The sequence below is a fragment of the Papio anubis genome, chromosome 14 (assembly GCF_008728515.1).
Source record: "Papio anubis isolate 15944 chromosome 14, Panubis1.0, whole genome shotgun sequence".
Lineage (NCBI taxonomy): Eukaryota > Metazoa > Chordata > Mammalia > Primates > Cercopithecidae > Papio > Papio anubis.
Window position 1 is genome coordinate 64,391,381 of NC_044989.1, and position 22,095 is coordinate 64,413,475.

The following is a 22,095-nucleotide window of genomic DNA, read 5'->3' on the forward strand; positions in this document are numbered from 1 at the left end:
AAAATCGCTTTTTACTCTAGTCACCCTGTTATGCTAGCAAATACTAAGTCTTATTTATTCTTTCTATTTTTCTGTACCTATTAACCACCACTACTTCTCCTCCAGGCCCCCTTCCTCAACACTTATCCTTCCAGGGCTCTGGTAACTATTGCCCTAGTTTCAATTATTTTCATTTTTAGCTCCCACAAATAAGGGAGAACATGTGAAGTTTCTCATTCTGTGCCTGGCTTACATAGTGACCTCCACTTCCATCCATCTGTTGCAAATGACAAGATCTCATCCTTTTCTATGGCTGAATAGTTCTCTATTGTGTGTATGTACCACATTTTCTTTACTCATTCATCTGTTGATGGACACTTCAGCTGTTTCCAAATCGAGGCTATTGTGAATACTGCTGCAATAAACATGGATATCTCTTCAATATACTGATTTCCTTTATTGCATATTCTTAGGAGTGGGATTGCTGGATGATACAGCTCCATTTTTAGTTTTTCGAGGAACCTCCAAACTGCTCTCCATGGTGATTGTACTAATTTACATTACCACTAACCCACTAACCGTATGAGGGTTCCCTTTTCTCCACATCTTCACAGGCACTTCTTAATGCTTGTCTTTTGGATAAATGCCATTTTAACTGGGGTGAGATATCTCATTGTACATCTGATTTGCATTTCTCTGATGATAAATACACCCATTTGCCATTTGCATGTTTTCTCTTGAGTAATACCTATTCAGATATTTTGCCCATCTTTCAATCAATGTATTGGATTTTTACCTATAAGGTTGCTTGAGCTCTCTATATATTCTTGTTATTAATCCCTTGTCAGATGGGTAGTTTGCAAATATTTTCCTCCCATTCTGTGGGATGTCTCCTCACTTTGTTGTTTCCTTTGCTGTGCAGAAGCTTTGTAACTTGAGGTGATTCCCTTTGTTCATTTTTGCTTTGGTTGCCTGTGTTTGTGGGGTATTTATTCAAGAAATCCTTGCCCACTTCAATGACCTGGACAGTTTCCCCGAGGTTTTCTTTTCATTGTTTCATAGTTTGATGTCTTAGATTTAAGTCTTGCATCCATTTTGATTTTATTTTTGTATATGGTGAGATAGGGGTCCAGTTTCATTGTTCTACCCATGGGTATCTAGTTTTCCCAGCACCATTTATTGAAGAGACTGTCCTTTTCCCCAAGACTGTCCTTTGTTAAGAATGAGATCACTGTTCATGAATGGATTTATTTCTGGGTTCTATACTCAGTTCCACTGTTCTATGTGTATAGTTACAGGCCAATACATCGTATAATTTGAAATCACATAATGTGGTTCTTCCAATTTTCTTTTTCTTTTTTTTTTTTTGCATAGGATAGCTTTGGCTATTCCAAGTCTTTTGTGGTTCTATACAAATTTCAAGATTGTTTTTTCTACTTCTCTGAAGAACGTAATTGGTATTTTGATAGGGAATACATTGAATCTGTAGATTGCTTTGGTTAGTATGGACATTTTAACACTATTGATTCTTCCAATCCATGAACATAGAACATCTTTCCTTTATGTGTGTGTTTGTTTTCAATTTCTTGCACCAACATTTTATAGCTTTCACTGTAGATATTGTTCACTTTTTTGGTTAACGCCTCGGATTTTATTTCTAGCTATCGTAAATGGGGTGACTTTCTTGATTTCTTTTTCACATTGTTCAGTGTTGGCATACGGAAATGCTACTTGATTTTTGTATGCTGATTTTGTATCCTGCAACTTTACTGAATTTATCACTTCTAATCATTTTTGATGAATTCTTTAGGTTTATCCAAATGTGAAATCATATCATCTACAAACAAGGACAATTTGACTTCATCCAATTTGGATGCTCTTTCTTTCTCCTGTCTGATTGCTCCAGCTAGGACTTCCAGTACTATATTGAATAACTGTAGTGAAAGTGGGCATTCTTGCTGTGTTTCAGATCTTAAAAGAAGGGCTTTCAGTTTTTCCTCATTCAGTGTGATAACAGCTATGGGTCTGTCATATATGGCTTTTACTGTTTTGAGGCATGTTCCTTCTATACCCAGTTTTGAGGGTTTTTATTATGAAAGGATGTTTAATTTTATGACATGCTTTTTCAGAATCAATTGATGTTTTTTGTCCTTCATCCCCTTGATACGATGTATCACATTTGCAAATGTTGAACTATCTGCATTCCTGAAATAAATCCCACTTGGTCATGGTGAATAATATTTTCAATTGTTGTTGAATTTGGTTTGCTAGTATTTTTGTTGAAGATTTTTTGCATCAATAGTCAGAGACATGTGTTGGGGGAAGTCAGGGACGCCAAACAGAGGGACCAGCTGAAGCCATGGCAGAAGAACATAAATTGTGAAGATTTCATGGACATTCGTTAGTTCTCCAAATTAATACTTTTATAATTTCTTACACCTGTCTTTACTGCAATCTCTGAACATAAATTGTGAAGATTTCATGGACATTTATCACTTCCCCAATCAATACTCTTACAATTTTCTATGCCTGTCTTTAATCTCTTAATCCTGTCATCTTCGTAAACCAAGGATGTATGTCACCTCAGGACCCTGTGATGATTGTGTTAACTGCACAAATTGTTCATAAAGCATGTGTGTTTGAACAATATGAAATCCGGGCACCTTGAAAAAAGAACAGGGTAACAGGGAACAAGGGAGATAACCATTAGATCTGACTGCCTGGGAGCCAGGCAGGACACAGCCATATTTCTCTTATTGCAGAAAACGGATAAGAGAAATATTGCTGAATTCTTCCCCCAGTAAGGAATATTCATAATTAACAGCCTTGGGAAAAGAACTCATTTCCAAGGGAGCCTCTAAAATGACTGCTCTGGGATGTCTGCCTTACGCAGTTGTAGATAGGGATGTAACATGCCGTAGTCTCCTGCAGCGCCCCTAAGCTTATTAGGATTAGGAAATTCCTGCCTAGTAAATTTTAGTCAGACCGGTTGTCTGCTCTCAACCTGGTTCCTGATGTTTATCAATGACAATGCGTGCACAGCGGGACCAGGAACCTCATTAGTAATTCTATTTTCACCCTGGCCTCGTGACCTTGCCCTGCCCATTTGCCTTGTGATATTTTGTTGCCCTTGAAGCATGTGATCTCTGTGACCCACACCCTATTCATACACTCCCTCCCCTTTGAAAACTGCTAATAAAAACTTGCTGGTTTTACGGCTCAGGGGGCATCACTGAACCTGCCGACATGTGATGTCTCCCCTGGAAACCCAGCTTTAAAATTTCTCTTTTGTACTCTTTCCCTTTATTTCTCAGACCGGCCGACACTTAGGGAAAATAGAAAAGAACCTATGTTGAAACACCGGGGGCTCACTCCTCTGATAGATATGGGCCTGCAGTTTCATTTTCTGATGTGTCTTTGTTTGGTTTTGGTATCAGGGTAATACTGCCCTCAGAGAATGAGTTTAAAAGTATTCCATCCTCCTATTGTTCTGACTAATTTGACTATGATTGGTATTAAATCCTCATTAAATGCTTAGTAGAATTCAGCAGTGAAGCCATTCAGGTCCTGTACTTTTTACTGGGAGACTTTTCATCACAACTATTATCTTAATACTTGTTATTGGTCTGTTCACACCCTGGATTTCTTCATGGTTCAGTCCTGGAAGACTGTATGTATATAGGAATTTATCCATTTCTTCTAGGTTTTACAGTTTATTGGCATATAGCTGCTCACAGTAGCCACTAATAATCCTTTGAATTTTGTGGTATCGGTTTTAACATCTCCTTTTTCATCTGTGATCTTTTGAGGTCTTCTCTCTTTCCTTAGTCTGGCAAAAGATTTGTCAGTTTTTTTTTTTTTTTTCTTTTTCATCTTTTCAAAAACCTAACGTTTTGTTGATCTTTTGTATGTTTCTTCATTTCAATTTCATTTATCTCTGCTCTGAGCTTTGTTATCTCTTTTTTTCCCACTAATTTTGGGTTTGGCTTGCTCTTGATTTTCCATTTCTTTAAAATCCATCATTAGGTTTTTATTTAAAGTTTTTCTTCTTTTTTGATGTAGGCACTTATAGCTATAAACTTTCCTCTTAGTATCGTTTTTGCTGTATCCCCATAGATTTCAGTATGTTGTGTTTCCATTATTAATAAATTTTTCACTTTCTTTCTTAATTTCTTCACCGATTCACTGGTCATTCAGGAGCATATTAGGTAATTTCCATGAGTTTGTATAGTTTCCAAAATTCATAATGTTGATTTCTGGTTTTATTCCATTGTGGTCAGAGAAGATGCTTGATATTATTTCAATTTTTTTCTTTCTCTCCAATCTGTTTCTTTAGCTCTAATATTTGCTTTATATATGAGTGCTCCAATAGTTAGGTGCATATATATTTACAATTGTTATATCCTATGCTGAACTGATCCCTTTATCATTATATGATGACCTTCACTGTCTCTTCTTATAGTTTGTGTCTTGAAATCTACTTTGCCTGATAGAACTACTCCGGAATATCTTTTTCCATCCCTTTATTTTAAGTCTACATGTGTCTTTATAGGTGCAATGTGTTTCTTGTGGGCAACAGATCACTGGGTCCTGTTTTTCTACCCATTCAGCCTCTTTATGTCTTGTTATTGGAGAGTTTAGTCAACTTACATTCAATGTTACTACTGATAAGGACTTACTCCTGCCATTTATTTATTTGTTTTCTGGTTGTTTCGTAGTCTTCTCTTCCTTCCTGTCTTTCTCTTAGTAAAGGTGATATTTTTCTGGTGGTATGATGTAATTTCTTAGTTTTTAAATTTTTTGTGTATCTGTTCTATGGTTTTTGATTTGAGGTTACCATGAGGCTTGCAAATACTATCTTATAACCCATTGTTTTATGCAGATAACAATTAACACTGCTTGCATAAATAGGCAAAAAGAAAACTAATAAAACTCTGCACTTTATGTCCCCCCACTTTATAGCTTTTTGTTGTTTCTATTTATATTTTACTGTTCTTATGTCTTGAAATAATTGTAGTTATAATTTGTTATTGGTCCATCTTTTAGTTTCTCTAATTAAGACTAGTTTACACACCAGTTATGCTATAATATTCTATGATTTTCTGTGTACTTATATTGCCAGTTAGTTTTACATCTTCAGATGGTATCTTTTTGCTCATTAACCTCTTTTTCTTTTTTTATTGAAGTACATACCCTTTAGCATTTCTTTTTCTAAGTCAAGAGTCTCACTCTGTCACCCAGGCTGGAGTGCACTGGCACCATCTTGGCTCACTGCAACTTCCACCTCCCAGGTTCAAGTGATTCTCCTGCCTCAGCCTCCTGAGTAGCTGGGATTACAGGCACGGACTATCATGCCTGGCTAACTTTTACATTTTTAGTAGAGACAAGGTTTCATCATGTTGGCCGGGCTAGTCTTCAACTCCTGACCTCAGATGATCCACCCACCTCAGCCTCCCAAAGTGCTAAGATTACCAGTATGAGCCACTGCACCTGGCCAGCCCTTTAGCATTTCTTGTAGGACAGGTCTGGAGCTGATGAAATCCCTCGGCTTTTGTTTTTCTGGGAGTCTTTATTTCTCTTTCATGTCTGAAGGATATTTTCATTGGATATACTATTCTAGGGTAAAATGGTTTTTTTCCTTCAGCATTTGAAACATGTCATGCCACTCTCTCTTGGCCTGTAAGGTTTCTACTGGAAAGTCTGCTGCCAGCCATATTGAAGCTCCATTGTATGTTGTTTCTTTTCTCTTGCTGTTTTTAGTATCCTTGCTTTATCCTTGACCTTTGGGAATTTTATTATTAAATGTCTCGAGTTAGTCCTCACTGGGTGAAATTTGCTTAGTGTCCTATAACCTTCTTGTACTTGGATATTAATATCTTTCTCTAGGTTTGAGAAGTTCTCTGTTATTATCCCTTTGAATAAACTTGTTACCCCTATCTCTTTCTCTACCTCCTCTTTATGGCCAATAACTCTTACATTTGCCTCTTCAAGGCTACTTTCTAAATCCTGTAGGTGTGTTTCTTGGTTTTTGTTCTTTTTTCTTTTGTCTTCTCTGATTTGTATTTTCAAAAAGACTGTCTTCAAGCTCACTCTTTCTTCTGCTTGATCAACTGCCTTTTGTTTTGTTTTGTTTTGTTTTGTTTTTTGAGACACAGTCTCGCCCTGTCACCCAGACTGGGGTGCAATAGCACAATCTCATCTCACTGCAACCTCTACCTCCCAGATTCAAGCGATTCTCCTGCCTCAGCCTCCTAAGTGGCTGGGATTACAGGGATGTGCCACCACGCCCAGCTAATTTTTTGTATCTTTAGTAGACATAGGGTTTCACCATGTTGGCTGGACTGGTCTCGAACTCCTGACCTCATGGTCCATCCTCCTCGGCCTCCCAAAGTGCTGGGATTACAGACATGAGCCACCGCACCTGGCCGATCAACTGCTTTTAAGCCATTCTGATGCATTCTTCAGCATGTCAGTTGCATTTTTCAACTCCAGAATACCTAATTCTTTTTAATTACTTCAATTTGTTAAATTTATCTGATAGGATTCTAAATTCCTTCTCTGTGTTACCCTGAATTTCTCTGCGTTTCCTCAACACAGCTGTTTTGATTTCTCTGTCTGAAAGGTCACATAACTCTGTTTCTCCAGGATTAGTCCCTGGTGCCTTATTTAGTTCATTTGGAGAGGTCATATTTTCCTGGATGATGTAGATGGGTGTAGATGTTCTTCAGTGTCTGGACGTTGAAGAGTGAGGTATTTATTGTAGTCTTCACTGTCTGGGCTTATTTGTACCTGTCCTTCCTGGGAAGACTTTTCAGATACTCTAATGGACTTGGGTGTTATGATTTAAGCTGTATCTGCTTTAGGGGGCACCCCAAGCCCAGTAATGCTGTGGTTCTTGCAGACTTGCAGAGGTACCACCTTGGTAGTCTTGAATAAAATCTGGAAGAATTCTCTGGATTACCAGAGATTCTTGTTCTCTTCCCTTACTTTCTCCCAAACAAAGTCTCTTTCTGCTGAGCTGCCTGGGGCTTGCAGTAGGGCAACACAAGCACCCTGTGGTCATCAACACTGGCACTGCACTGGGTCAGACCTGAAGCCAGCACAGCACTGAGTTTCACCCCAGGCCCACGGTAACCACTATCTGGCTACCGCCTGTGTTTTCTCAAGGATGTAGGGCTCTACCATCAGCAGGTGGCAAAGCCAGCCCAGCTTCTGTCCTTCCCTTCAGGACAGCAAGTTCCCCCAAGTCCTCAGGTAAGTCCAGAGGTTCTCTCCAGGAGTTAGGGATCAGTCAAAAACCTTAGAAGTCTACCTGGTATTCTATTATACTGCAGCCAAGCTAGCCCTCAAATCATGAGACACAGTCATTCCCACTTCTCTCTCCCCTTTCTACAGGCAGAGGAGCCTTACCCTGTGGCCACCACCACCAAAGGCCCATAGGGAGTACTGCCAGGCTACTGTCAGTGTTCACGTAAGGTCCAAGGGCTCTTAGTCAGCATGTGGCAAATGCTGCCAGGCCTGGGACTCACCCTTCAGTGGGCTCCCCTCTGGCCCAGGGCAGGTCCAGAAATGCTGTCCAAGTGCCAAGGCCTAGAATCAGGGACCCCAAGAGCCCACTTGGTGTTTGAACCCACTATGGCCAAGCTGATACCTAAGATACAAAACAAAGTCCCCTTTGTTTTTCCCTCTGCTTTTCTCAAGCAGAGTCTCCCACTGTAGCCACTACAGCTGGGAATGTGCTATGTCTCACCTGAAGCCAGCATGTCTCAGAGTCTCAAGCCAAGGCCCATGGCGTACTATGTGGTTATCACTGCTAGTTATTCGGGGCCCAAAGGGCCCTTTAGTCAGTACAGGATGGATCCTGACAGGATTGGGTCTCTCCCTTCAAGGCAACAGGTTCCCTTCTAGCCCAGGCATGTGTCTAGAAATGTTATCCAGGAGCTAGGGCTTGGAATGGGGGCCTGACCAGTACCCTATCCTACTGTAGTTGAGCTGGTATCCAAGATGCAAGACGAAAGTCCTCTTTATTCTTCCTTCTCCTCTGCCCCAGCAGAAGGCAGGGGGTCTCTTTTGGAGCTACGAGCTGGGCTTCCTGGGCTTGGAGGAGAGGTGGCACAAGCAACTCCCTTAGGTGTTCCAGTTGATGTCTTAGTAAGTCATGTGCCCCCAATTCCACTGGTGCCAAGCCCAGCTCAGCACTAGGACTTGCAGTCCTTTTGGCCTACCCTGCCTTTTAAGTTTATTTAGGACCCCGGCATACCTCAGCCCACAGTGGCAAGGCTTGCCAGAACTCAAGTTCCAACCGCTGAGATGGGCAATTCCCCTCTGGCTAGGGATGGTCTGAATGCTCCCTCCATGTGTGGGCATCAGCTGAGTTCAGCCTGGTTTTGCTTTTTGCTGTTACAGTGCATTCAATGAGAAGTCTCACAATTGCTGCACTCCTCCTATCCCAAGCATACAAATTTCTCCACACCACACAGTCACTGCATGGGGGATGGAGGAGAGGTGGTATCAGCAATTCAAGGCTGTCTTTCCTATCCTGTTCAGTGCTTCTTTGGGCAATATGAAGTTAAAACCAGGTTCTGTGAGTGCTCACCTGATTTTTGTTTCTTATGAAAGTGCTTTTTGTGTGTAGTTGTTAAATTTGGTGTTCCTGTGGAGGGGGACATCCAGTGGAGCCTTCTAGTTCACCATCTTGCTCTGTACCCCAAGATCTAAAATAAATACATTTTGACACGAAGTGTCATGCCACAGATATGTGGAAAATGTATTTATGTGAAACATCCATTGCTTAATGTCAGATAAATTAGATAGTCATTCTGACAATACTATGCTGATATCTTGATTTATTCTATTTACCATGCGGTTTTTACAGAAAAAAAAATCCTAAGTGCCATTTTAGAAACCTAGAAATATGTAGGCAGATAGCAGGAAAAAATACTTCTAGATTCTTTTAAGTTATTTCTGTATCTGGGGAGAAAAACACATGGTTTACTCTTCAAAGATTTTGAATTGGAAAACATATGCACATTCTCTTTTTTCCTACACCACTCTTAATTCTTATTAACAACAGGGAAGATCTCTAGTAAAAGGGGATTACAAAAAACTAGGGGACAGCCTATAAAGGTGAGTCCCAATTTCCAAACATTTGACTCTCCACTGCCTTCACCATCCACAGCTTATTATTAAGAAGATCTCCCTACAGTAAGAACCAAACTTTGTACTGATTATCGCATAATTATAAAAGTACAATCACTGGTAAGAAAACATGATAGATTTATTCATAAGACATAGATGTACAAACAAATATAACAAATGTACATGACATCTGAATCACAAAATTTCGGCAAAGAAATAATGTCATTGAAAGGCTAAAGAACAAAAATGATGAGACACCTTAAGAAAGTTTCAGGATAAGCAATGCATAGTTTGTCTACTCAGAAAAAAAAATCAGTTCGAAAAAACAAACAAGCAAACAAAATACACAGAATACAGGAAAATGGAAAGCTCTAAGCACTAAACGCAGGGAACTACTGATTTCTGATAGTCCAAGTTAACTACCATCTAGAAACAAATCTGGCATTTTAACAACTGTAATGAGAATCTATAAACAGCTCTACCTTTTTCACGTGGTAATCTCCTTATAATTGTATCAATACTATGTTTGAATAGTATTTTCTCTTGAAGCTTTCTTTGGTTTCTCACACTTAGTCACGCTATGTATTTCAATTTTTGCATCAATCATACTGAGGTTTTGGTTTTCATATAGTCCTTCCCTATCAGACTTCGAATTTCTTGATGTTTCTGTTTTCCTGTGTATTCTATTTGCTTATCACAGTTACTGTCACACACATAATAAAAATTTTATAGATGAATGAAATGGATGGTATGTAGAACATATCAAAACAGACAGACAAAACAGACAGCTGCCAATAATACTTATGTAATAACAGAATGGGTCTGGGCTAATAAGGAAAAGAAAAAACAGAATAATCCATTCCAAAAAAAAGAAAAAAGGGATTTCTAAGGATGAGTAAAGATTTGATTTTCTTTCTTGTAGCTCAAAATATCTTTTTATGTTCAGCTAAAAACTTCTTTTGAAAGGCACTAGAAGCACTGCCTCCTCCAACCCCAACCACCAGCCAGAACCCCACCAAGCAATGAACACACCTGCTGCCCAGACCTCTGTTTCTAAATACTGCCTCCAACTAAAATAAACCAGGACTCTTTGAAGAAATACGTAACTCCAGACATGGAATACAGAAAGAACAAGTCTATCCTGAGCACTCCTGTGTCAGAAAGCAAGATATGCTCAAAGACCAGTAGGACCTATTAAGAGGACAAAGGGCCAAGTTAAAAGGGGGTTCCCACGGGCCACATTTGGGACAACTTAAGCATATTTTTTAAAAGTAATAGAGTATAACATATGGAATAAGTAAAAATTAATGGATACATAGAGATACTTAAGGGAGGAAAAAGAGATAAGGAAAGGGGGTGGGGAAAGAAAATCTCCGCTGAAGAATGCCAGTAATAAATATAGAAGGAATGACCAAATTAGAAAATCACCAATTTGCAACCCCCAATGTAAAAGCTAATTCAGGCAAAAATCACCAATGTATGCTAAGGCCATTAGGTAAAAAGTTGTTAAAAACAGAATATTCTCATGGTGCCTAAGTATTACCTCACAGATTACTTAGCAACACAAAGGGGAAAATGTATCTTTAAAATGGAAACCTGGCTGTCACCACCTTAAGTCATTAAACTTAATGTTACTGATAATAGGAGGACAACCTGATATTATGTAATTCATGAAATGACAAAATAGGAAAAAAACATCATTACCTATGAAATATTCTCTCCAAAAATGTTTAATCCAACCCCATCAAATCTCTAGATCAGGAGTTAAGCTTTATTGTCCTGTGGATTTCTTTTACAGTCTGGTAAAGCTTATGGATGCCTTCTTAGAATAATGTTTTTAAATGCATAAAACACACAAGACTACAATGGACAATTATACTGAAATACAGTTACCATAATTGTTTAAATTATAACAGTAATATTATTTCTTCTTTTTCAGACAGGGTCTCACTCTGTTACCCAGGCTGGAGTGCAGTGGCACAATCACAGCTCTCTGCAGTCTCAACCTACTGGGTGCAAGTGATCCTCCCACCTCAGCCTCCTGAGTAGCTGGGACCACAGGTGCACGCTACTACACCTGGCTAATTTTTGTATTTTTGTAGAGAGGAGGTCTCGCTATGTTGTCCAGGCTGGTCCTGAACTCGTGGGTTCAGGCAGTCCTCCCGCATCAGCCTCCCAAAGTGCTGGTATTAACAGGCATGAGCTACCATGCATGCCCAGTCTATTATTGCTTAATACAAATCTAGCAACTACCTTAATTTATAGACAATAAATGAGCATAAATTAAATCTTAAGATATCTGCAGCAATTGAATGTGATATGAGAATACCTGAGATTTCTATTGGTGACAAAGCTACAGGTACTGTAAATGTAATGTCCATACTGTATCCATGAAGGGTTTCTTATACTTACAATTAAAGGAAATGCTAAAATCCAGTTAGAGCAGAGTTTCTTAACCTTGACACTACTGACATTATGAATGGGATAATTCTGTTATCAGGGACTCTCTTGTACCCACCCAGCTGTGACAATCAAAAATGTCTCCAGACATTGCCAAATGTCCAAGGGTTGGGGAAGGAGAAGACAAACTCACCCCAGTTGAGAACCACTGAGTTAGAGATAAGTTAAAATAAAGATGTAATTTTTTCCCCATCTAAAGTTCATAGATTCCCTGAATTCTACAGACCCTACAGAGTCTGTGAACTCAAGGTTCAGTTCTGTTGGCTCTAGACCTACCTTTGAGTTTACAGTAAACAGAAGGAAGTAGGATAGTAAGGTTTAAACCACCATATATGAGGAAACAATGAGACAAATCAAGAGTATGAGATATTCTATAAAGAAATTGGCTTGGATACTTAGTCATTTTAAAAAGGTTGGAAAACTTTAGACTAAAATAAATAAATTACGTGATTATTTACCTGCTTGTTTCCTATCTCTGCCACTATACTGTAAACTTGTATTTGTTTCATTCACTTTCCTATACCATACCCAATACAAACTCTAAGCATTCAGTAAACCACATGACTATTCAATGAATGAATGAGCAAATGAATGAATATCACAGAGTGGGTAAAGACACGTAAGCCACTAACACAATACCTCAAAATGTTCACATACATTTCAAATAATCTAAAAATATAAATCCAAAATATATTTTCTTGTTTGTATAACATTACTTGACTTTCTGAAATTTGATTCTAGATCTCCACCTTCCTTATAAAACGATATACTAGTTAAGAGTATTGGCCATACAATGAGTTAGATCTCTGTCATTTATTAGTTGTGTGACAACTGTCTTACCTTCCTAAGTCTCAGTTTCCTCATTTGTAAAATGGGACAGCAGCAGTATCTTCCTCATTGGAACGTCGTAAGATTTAAATAACTTATGTAAGTTCATAGCATAATACTTGGTACACAGTAGACATTCAATAAAGAATTGCAACAACCATTATTATAAACATTTTGTTTTTTTGTTTTTTTTTTTGAGACAGAGTCTCACTCTGTCGCCAGGCTAGAGTGCAGTGGCATAATCTCGGCTCACTGCAACCTCTGCCTCCCAGGTTCAAGCCATTCTCCTGCCTCAGCCTCCTGATTAGCTGGGACTACAGGCGCACACCACCATGCCCAGCTAATTTTTGTAATTTTAGTAGAGTCAGGGTTTCACCATATTGGTCAGGCTGGTCTCGAACTCCTGACCTCAGGTGATCCGCCCACCTTGGTCTCCCAAAGTGCTGGGATTACAGGTGTGAGCCACCATGCCCGGCAAACATCTTTTTAAATGGTCAGCAAATATTAACATTTCAACTGTGCCATAGAAAATTTTAAAATAACTACAAACTTTAGGATCCTGATCCTCCTCTTCTGGTGTCTTTTTCTTTGCTTGAGCATTCCTAATCCTGGAGAGAGAGGTGGTGGGTAGGGGGAAATAGAGGGGAAACAGCAAGAACAAACAAACCAATATGGGCAGACATAATTTACTTTCAGAAAAGTCACCAAAGCAAGAAAAATGATCCTCATTGCCATGACACTAAAGGGGGTAAAAAGAATATTGGAAAGTGATAATGAAGCCAGAAAACATGGTGGCCTAGAACAAAAGCAACTTTGATGACAAAAACTGTGCCTGTGGGAGAGAAGAGAGATGAGGAGGTGGTAGGGGAGTGACTGGAAATAATGGTTTGGAAGACATCTGAGTATAGGTCAAAGTTAAGTCCATGGAAGTAGAGTAGATGAGATAAAAATTACAATTTCTGAGTTGGACAAGACTTTAAAAGAATATCTGCCTCAACTTTCTACTTCATATATAAATCCTTTCTATAAGGGGTCTATCTGCCTCTACTTGAAAACTTCAATAATGAAGAATTAACTACTTCAAAAGCAGAGTACTACTGTAAAACAACCATAATTACTTTGGAGAAAAAAAATTCTTGTAGTGAACAGAATCCTGCCTCCCTGAATTTTCCATTACTGCTTCTAGTTCAATTACATTACAGGAATGAATTAGTAGATAACTACAGATAGTCACAGGAAAGTGATATACAAGTGGAGAAAGTGCCGAAGAAGAGAGCTAATGAAAGCTGAGCAAGGGGTAGGGCAAATCTGTTTAGAGGAAAAGACAATGGCAATCAGAAATACCATCCTTACACAGGGAAGATGTGTCAGGAAGTAAAGTGCAAACAGTAAGTAGCATCAACATGCTGCAAAGAGGTCAACGAGATTACTAACTTTAGAAAGGATACTGGATTAAGAACGGTTTCAGGACAGTGGTTAGGGAAGAAGCCATCCCACTGAGGTTAAGAAGTAAGTGATGAAGTAATAAAGGCAACAGTATCAACATCTCTTTCATGGTAAAAAGAGAAAAAAAAAAAAAAAAAAGAACAAGAGTTGAGCAAGAATCTTTTAGGTAAACGGAGACCTGAGCATATTTGTAGGCAAACAGCAAGAAGTCAACTGAAGGGTGAGATTAAAGAGGAACAAGAGGCCCAGCGCGGTGGCTCATGTCTGTAATTCCAGCACTTTGGGAGGCTGAGGCGAGTGGATCACCTGAGGTCAGGAGTTCAAGATCAGCCTAGCCAACGTGGTGAAACCCCGTCTCTACAAAAAATATGAAAAATTAGCCGGGCGTGGTGGCGGGCACCTGTAATCTCAGCTACTCTGGAGGCTGAGGCACAAGAATTGCTTGAACCCGGGAGGCAGAGGTTGCAATGAGCCGAGATCACGCCACTGCACTCCAGCCTGGGTGACAGAGCGAGACTCTGTCTAAAAAAAAAAAAAAAAAAAAAAAAAAGGAACAAGTAAATGGTGGAGAAAGGAGATGGTCAGAGTTACATACACACAGGAATGGGGTGAGAGGGGATGGGAAAAGGAAAGACAAAGTGAGAAAGAAAGAATATCAAGCCCAGGGACTATAAGGCACCTCAGGTTTATGCCACACCTTGAGAAAGACAGGACTTTGTCAAGCAACAGTGAGAAAATAAGCAGGCTGACCTAGAAAAGTTGCCTCACACCCTATTCCTGTGCCCAATGTGTGAGTAGGAGGAGGAGTGGAATCAGCTGGGACTGCAGGTTCTGAAGGTTCTGTGAAGTGTTAGATCAAGAGTGCAGTAAAAATATGTTATCAATGAAAGAAGGAAGGATGACAGGGAAGAACGAAATGGAAAGACAAGAAGAATTGCATCATCACTAATATCTGACTCTACAGTAAAATACAGTGAACACTATACAGTTCATAATTGCTTACTTTCAGATTTTTGTTCATCTTCAAATTAACCTAGTAAGAAAAACATTTCTGAATGAATCAATGAATCAATGATCTCCATTATATGAATGAAGAAACAAGTTCAAGAGTAACTTGATTTCAGACCATTTAGTGAGTTAACTGTGAAGAGGGAATCTGAATTCAGATTTTCTGATTCTAAGTTCCATGCCTCTGTCTCTGCACCAATAAAAAAATTTTAAATTATTTCACTACTCCTTCCCACCCATTTCAGGCATCTGGTGCTTTCTTTTTCTGTCTGTCTCCTTATTAGATCAATGACTGAACCAATAATTATTTACTCTCATAACTATCACTTATGTCCATCTTCTGTTGAATGATATAATTAACATCTAATTGTGATAATTTTATAAGACCAGGATTATTCCAAAAGGAAAAAGATAGTATACAATTTTTTTTTTTTTGAGATGGAGTCTCGCTGTGTTGCCCAGGCTGGAGTACAGCGGCAAGATCTCAGTTCACAACAACCTCTGCCTCCCAGGTTCTAGCGATTATCCTGCCTCAGCCTCCTTAGTAGCTGGGACTATAGGCACCCGGCACCACGCCCAGCTAATTTTTGTATTTTTAGTACAGACGGGATTTCACCACGTTGCCCAGGCTGGTCTCAAACTCCTAACCTCAGGTGATCCGCCTGACTCAGCCTCCCAAAGTGCTGAGATTACAGGCGTGAGCCACCACGCCCAGCCTACACTTTCATCAGTGTAATTTACTGCATTTTTCTTACCAAAGGAATTAATTTGGCATCTGTAATGGGAGATAAATACACTACTTTGGCCCATCATTTTAGCACTTTCAAGAAAGTTTGAGCCCAAGAAGTTGAGGCTGCAGTGAGCTGTGATGGCGTCACTGCACTCTGACCGAGGCAATGGAGAGAGGCCTTCTCAACAACAACTTCTGAATTCCATATAATTGACCCTTTTTTTTTTTTTTTTTGAGACAGTCTCACTCTGTCACTCAGGCTGGAGTACAGTGGCGCAATCTCGGCTCACTGCAACCTCCCGCTTCTGGATTCAACTGATTCTCCTGCCTCAGCCTCCCAAGAAACTGGGACTACAAGCACCTGTCACCTTTCCTGGCTAATTTTCGTATTTTCAGTAGAGACGAAATTTCACATGTTGGCCAGGCTGGTCTCAAACTCCTGACCTCAGGTGATCTGCCCACCTCTGCCTCCCAAAGTGCTGGCATTACAGGCATAAACCACTGCGCCTGGCCCCATATAATTGACTTATAAATTAATTTTTTTTAAAAAAATGTCTAATTTGAGAAAACATGGATAAAGTGGAATTTCTTTTTAACACTGGAGCTGGACAGAGCTTTTTTGACATAATTTTGATACAATTTTGGACCTAATTTTTTTTAAAGTCCATACTTGACTGCTATTTTTTTAAAAGCAACAACAAAAAAAATCTCAAATTTCATTTCTCCAAATTTAGAAGTACTGATAATATGCAAGAAAAACTTAACCATACTGTAATGTCCTACCAAAGATCAGTCTGATAGAACTCAGGATTTTGTTGCCGTAGTAAAAACTCTGCCCCCTCCTTTCTCCACCACCTTTTCTTGTTCCTCTTTAATCTCATCCTTCAGTTGGTTTCTTGCTGTTTGCCTACAAAATACATCAAATATCTCACATTCTAAGAAGTACACAACATTTTTGAAATGTAAGAGTCAATTTCTAGTAAATGGTATAGTTAAGTTTTTCACACTACCTATACACAAATAGCAATATACTTCTACACTATACTTAAGATTTATCATTTGACAAAATCTAGTTTAATCAGAATTTTTTAAAATCCTTAAATTTTTTTTAAATGCATATCACATATATTATTGCTCACAAAAATCTCAATATTGAAGGTACAATCTAAACATACTCTCAAGAAATACTAACATTGGGGCTGTCATATAAATAAGAACTTCTATAGTCCTCTTGAGCATTAAAGAAGTATGGAAGAGGCTTAAGGAACCCAGAAAATAAGAACAAAGTTGTAGTAATCTAATTTGCTTTTTCTTTACATCCTCATATAGCATTTACGAGACCCTGTGCTTTGCAGGAAACTCTGAATGCATGCGCTTCCCAAAGTTACTTATTTACTTTTTATTTAGTGACAAGGAACAATAAGAAATAATAGTGACTAGAAGGATAAAAATTATAACAATTTGTAATCTTAGACTTAAATATTTTTAAATGGCTTATAAAACAAATGCTATTTCATGTGACATCTTTATCAGGAATAAAAATCATAGATGTCCTCATAAAATAATATATAATTTTTAAGTCTAGATAATATTCCAAATAAAAGCAATGTCTTTTTTTCCCCAGCACTCATCAGAGAATTATAACATTATAGCAGCCATTAAAATTAAGGGGAGGCCCAGGCGCAGTGGCTCATGCCTGTAATCCCAACACTTTGGGAGGCTGAGGTGGGCAGGTCACAAGGACAGGAGATCCAGACCATCATGGCCAACATGGTGAAACCCTGTCTCTACTAAAATATAAAAAGTTAGCTGGGCGTGGTGGTGCATGCATGTAGTCCCAGTTACTCGGAAGGCTGAGGCAGGGGAATCACTTGAACATGGGAGGGGGAGGTGGCAGTGAGCCGTGATTACCCCACTGCACTCCAGACTGGCGACATAGCCAGGCTCCGTCTCAAAAGAAAACAAAAAAAAATTGATTAAGGGTCACAGGCCTGGAATATGAATAAACTATACTAAGATAAAATCTGTCTCTAGCATGTAAAAATTCCAACAACAACAAAAAAATAACTTGGATGCTTTCTTACTCCTTTGGGCCATTGATATGACTGTATAACTAGTGAAATTTTTGTCAGTCAAAATGAACCATATTAGACACTTGTATTCTTTTCTTGGTGTCCCAGCCAAATATTAGCAAGATAATCTTAAAATCACTCATTCAGAGTTATTGAATAAATGTCTCAAATATATAAACTATTAGACACTTATTAAGTAACAAAGATGATACTTTCAAGAAATTTTCATTTTAGGGAAAATAAAGCAAAATAGCTAAGAGACATCTGCATTAAGTCAGTAAATAGTTCACAAATAAAAATATTAAATGTTAGTTTAAGGGAAAAGTAAAAACAGGGTTTATGATTACTATAACCTCAAACAAACAATAAATTAGTATTTTAATTAATCACTGCTTGGCACTACCCTTACATCCCTCCCCACTGGTTGGGTATCGTAGCCCTGTTCTACTTTACTAACTTCATTACTTGGCCTACATCCCCATTACTTTGTCTCCCTTGCATCTCTCCTCCCTCATCCACCTTCAATACAATCTGTCTTTGCTTTTCTCCTGGTTGCAGAAGACTGCCAGAAAAAACAGTAAAATATGCTGATTACAAATTTATGAGTTCCAGTCTCCAATGAGCGTCTGATGCTGCTCAGCAATTCTTTCACTTATTTATCTTGAAACACTTCTCTTCTCCATTCCCCACAAGATGTGTAACACTTTCAACACTCTCCTCAAGTCCCCTAGCCTGCCTACCTTCAACAACCCAAGGCTCAAAAAGTAACTGTTAAAAAAAAAAATTAAAAAACAAAGCCCCCAGATGTAGTTTTTTCCCTCCATATCCAAATGTATCTAATTATCATCTATACACAACTCCTAACTTTCTGAGATAGAGTATAGGTGTCTACTCTTTTCCAGAGTTAATCCCCTAACAGCTGTTCTTGATCTTACCTCTTCCTGCTTCATCTGGGACCTTTTTCTATTAGTTATTCCCCAATTCTATGTTTGATCTCTTCATCGGCCTATCAAAAAAAAAAAAGTTCAAGCACCAAATGAAGGCCCTTTCCCTCCTCCCTGCCTCCTCCAGCTACTACGTCTTACCTCCCCTTCACTGGCAAACCTCTATTCTCTTTTTGGTCTACCTCCTTAGCTGACTTCCATCTTCACCACTTACTTGGCTCCAGGAAAGGTTAGGAATGACCTGATTTCTACATTCAGTGGCCTATATTCAGAATTTATCTAACCTGACCTCAATGCCCTGAAAAAGTCAAAGAAGGTAATAAAAGCAGAAGGAATGAAAAAGAAAGTCACCATTTGTAATCCTCCATAATGACTGATTCAAGCAAGGATCATTAATGGATACCAAAATCACTGGGTAAAGGGTGTCAAGGAATAGGATATTTACATGGCTATTAAGTATCCTCTACAAATTATTTATTAAATAGTAGAGAGATCTGTCAGTCCCACCTTTACCAAGTGATCAAACTTGCATTACCAATAGAGTGACAGCCTGAAATCATGTGCCTCCTGATGTAATACAGCAGTAGAAATACACATCATCTGTGTGGTGGTCTCACCAGAAATGTCTGACTAGAATCTAATTGTGAGGAACAAACCAATTCAGAATGTGGAACATGCTCCAGGACATACAGACTCTACTTCTTAACAGATAAATCTAAAGAAGAGAGGAAGGCGGTAGGAAACTAGTCCAGACTGGGGGAGACTTAAAGAGACATACCAGCCAAATGCAATGCATTAACCTTGCATGAATCCTGCATTTGAGGGGGGAAAAGCTATAAAGATTTTTGGGATAACTAGGAAGATTTAAGTATAGAGTATACGTCAAATAATGTTATTAAGTAAATACTGATATATATATAACATATATAATACCTATAAATACCACATTACTTATTCTGAATATTATCTGCAACTACTCTACCCTCAAATTACCCCATAAAAATCTTACTGAATAGCTGGGCCTTTGACCACCTCTACCCTTATTTTTATATGATTGTGAAAGAGAGGTGACCAGTTAACAAAATTGTAAGAAATTGGCCGGGCACGGTGGCTCACACCTGTAATTCCAATACTTTGGGAGGCTGAGGCAGGCGGATCACAAGATCAGGAGTTTGAGACCTGTCTGACCAACATGGCAAAACCCTGTCTCCACTTAAAACACAAAAATTAGTCAAGCGCAGTGACGCGCACCTGTAATCCCAGCTACTCAGGAGGGTAAGGCAGGAGATCGCTTGAACCCAGGATGCAAAGGTTGCAGTAAGCCGAGATTGCACCACTGCACTCCAGCCTGGGCAACAGAGTGAGACTTTATTTTTTTAAATAATAATAATAAAATTGTAAGAAATTATATTTTTGCCCATTCATTTCATGCATTTTAATTAATTCAACTCTAAACGCTATAGCATAACTGTGGACTACTGGACATATAGAAAAATCAAAGTGACTTTTTTGTATAGAAAGATGAAAAATAATTTAAAAAGAAATCTAGAAGGAAATGAGATTTTACAAATGGTGAGTAGGCTTAAAACCCCTATTTCTTCAGTTAAATCCCCACATCTGAAGAATAATTACCACTGGTAGAAAAACCCTTCAAATACACAGGAAGGCAGGCATAGTAAATGAAGACAAAAGGATTACTCCCAAAAAGGGAATTAATGCAAATAACTGTAGCATACTCTTAAAAAGATTAAAACTATTTGTATAAGTCACTTACAACAATTTTAACTCTGAAATAAAATATATATTTTCAAGTCTTCTCAAATAGCATATTTGAAAACAAGGTAATCTTTTCTCAATAACTTAATTTCACCATTTTAATAATCAGTTATTTTACTGTGCTATAATGGTGATACTCTCAGGTGCTATAGAAGGAAGTCAGTTTGCCCCTATATTAAGGAGTTTCAGTTTGCCCCTATATTAAGGAGTTTCAAATATTGATACACTAGTTATTTTACTAGTTTGTTATCAATATTTGTATTTAGTGCTTCTCTCCTCCCTAGAGAGGCTGTCAGCCATCACTATTCTCCGCCTTACTATCTATATTCCTGCCTTTGACAACCTCTATATTCCTTCCTAGTTTGATTCTTCTGAAGCGAATAACTCTTCTACAGTATGTTATAGTTGACACAGCATGTTAATACATATTACCTCATTTAATAATTCTTACAATAGCCTTGTAATACATGGATTATCACTACCCCTATTTTATAGATGAGAAAACTGAGGCTCAGAAAGAATAACTTGAGTAACTTATCCACAAGGTATGGATGATAAATAGCAAAAGTGATCTCAACTGTCAATTACCTTCTTTCATCAACAAATTAAGCGTGTTAAAAACATTAAATAGTCAAAAGTGGAGCTCATAGGGGAAAATAAGATATTCATTATAAGCTTTGAATTTTTCTGGACATTCACAACATACATACATACATACATACATTAAGTTAAACACTTAGCTTACTTCTCCTTTCTTGGTAGTTGAAGCTGCCAGGAAAAAAAAAATCACTTCTGGATAAAAGATACGAATATATTCTATTTACAATTTCAAAAACATATGCAAAAATAACTAACAATGCAAAACAATATCCAAATTTGCAGTAAATTAAGTCTATTTTTAGGAAAAAAAGGGTTTCTTTTTTCAGATTTGAAGACAACCTAAATATACAAAAGAATATCTGTATTGTGTCATAAATAGATTTCCTTTTATTTTTCCCTCAATTCCTCCTCTTGCAAAAAAACAGAGTTAGTTGCTAGAGGATCTAAGGTGTTAATCTAATTCACCAAACAGTGCCCACTAAGAGTATTTTCCCACCTGGTAGGAATCAAAAACACTAGGTCCTTACCAGAAATCACGCAACCCCTAGGTTTACAATGGTACCATTGACATTTTGAACCGGATAATTTCTTGCAGAGGTGGATGCAATATGTTCTGTGCATTGTAGGGTATTTAGCAACATCCCTAGCCAATAGCATTTCCTTCAGCTATGACAACCAAAAATGTCTCTAGGCACTGCCAAATTTCCCTTGGAGGTCAAAACCGTCCTTGCAGAGCAATTGTTTTATATGTTAGGGCACTGGATATTTGAAAAAGGAAACTTCCAACTGGCCCTGTTAATTATAATTTTTTAAAATTTGTTTTTTTAAAAAATAAGACATTAATAGTACAAGATACCTAAATAATACATCTGCTATCCTTCCTTAGGTTAAAGCATTTTTTTTTTTTTTTTTTTTTTTTGAGACGGGGTTTCACCGTGTTAGCCAGGATGGTCTCGATCTCCTGACCTCGTGATCCGCCCGTCTCGGCCTCCCAAAGTGCTGGGATTACAGGCTTGAGCCACCGCGCCCGGCCCATTTTTAGAGGATTTTGTAACATGGGTTTCATCAATGTAGCTACATATAGTCACTCACTTTTCCCCCCAAGTTGGGGGAA

The 22,095-nt window shown here is 38.4% G+C and overlaps 1 protein-coding gene across 5 annotated transcripts in view; it reads right to left on the reverse strand.

The window, feature by feature from the left end:
* Positions 1–22,095, reverse strand: part of VPS54 (VPS54 subunit of GARP complex) — a 132,780-nt gene that overhangs the window by 107,190 nt on the left and 3,495 nt on the right. Inside the window, exon 1 of one of the 5 annotated variants that reach the window (XM_031655233.1) lies at positions 16,373–19,771. The exons of 3 other annotated variants lie outside the window; for them this stretch is intronic. The gene's annotated coding sequence lies outside the window, so the exon portion shown is untranslated. Of the gene's footprint in view, positions 1–12,417; positions 12,609–16,372; positions 19,772–22,095 lie in introns of those variants that run through there. One more of the 5 variants, XM_021924882.2, reaches the window with a different exon arrangement.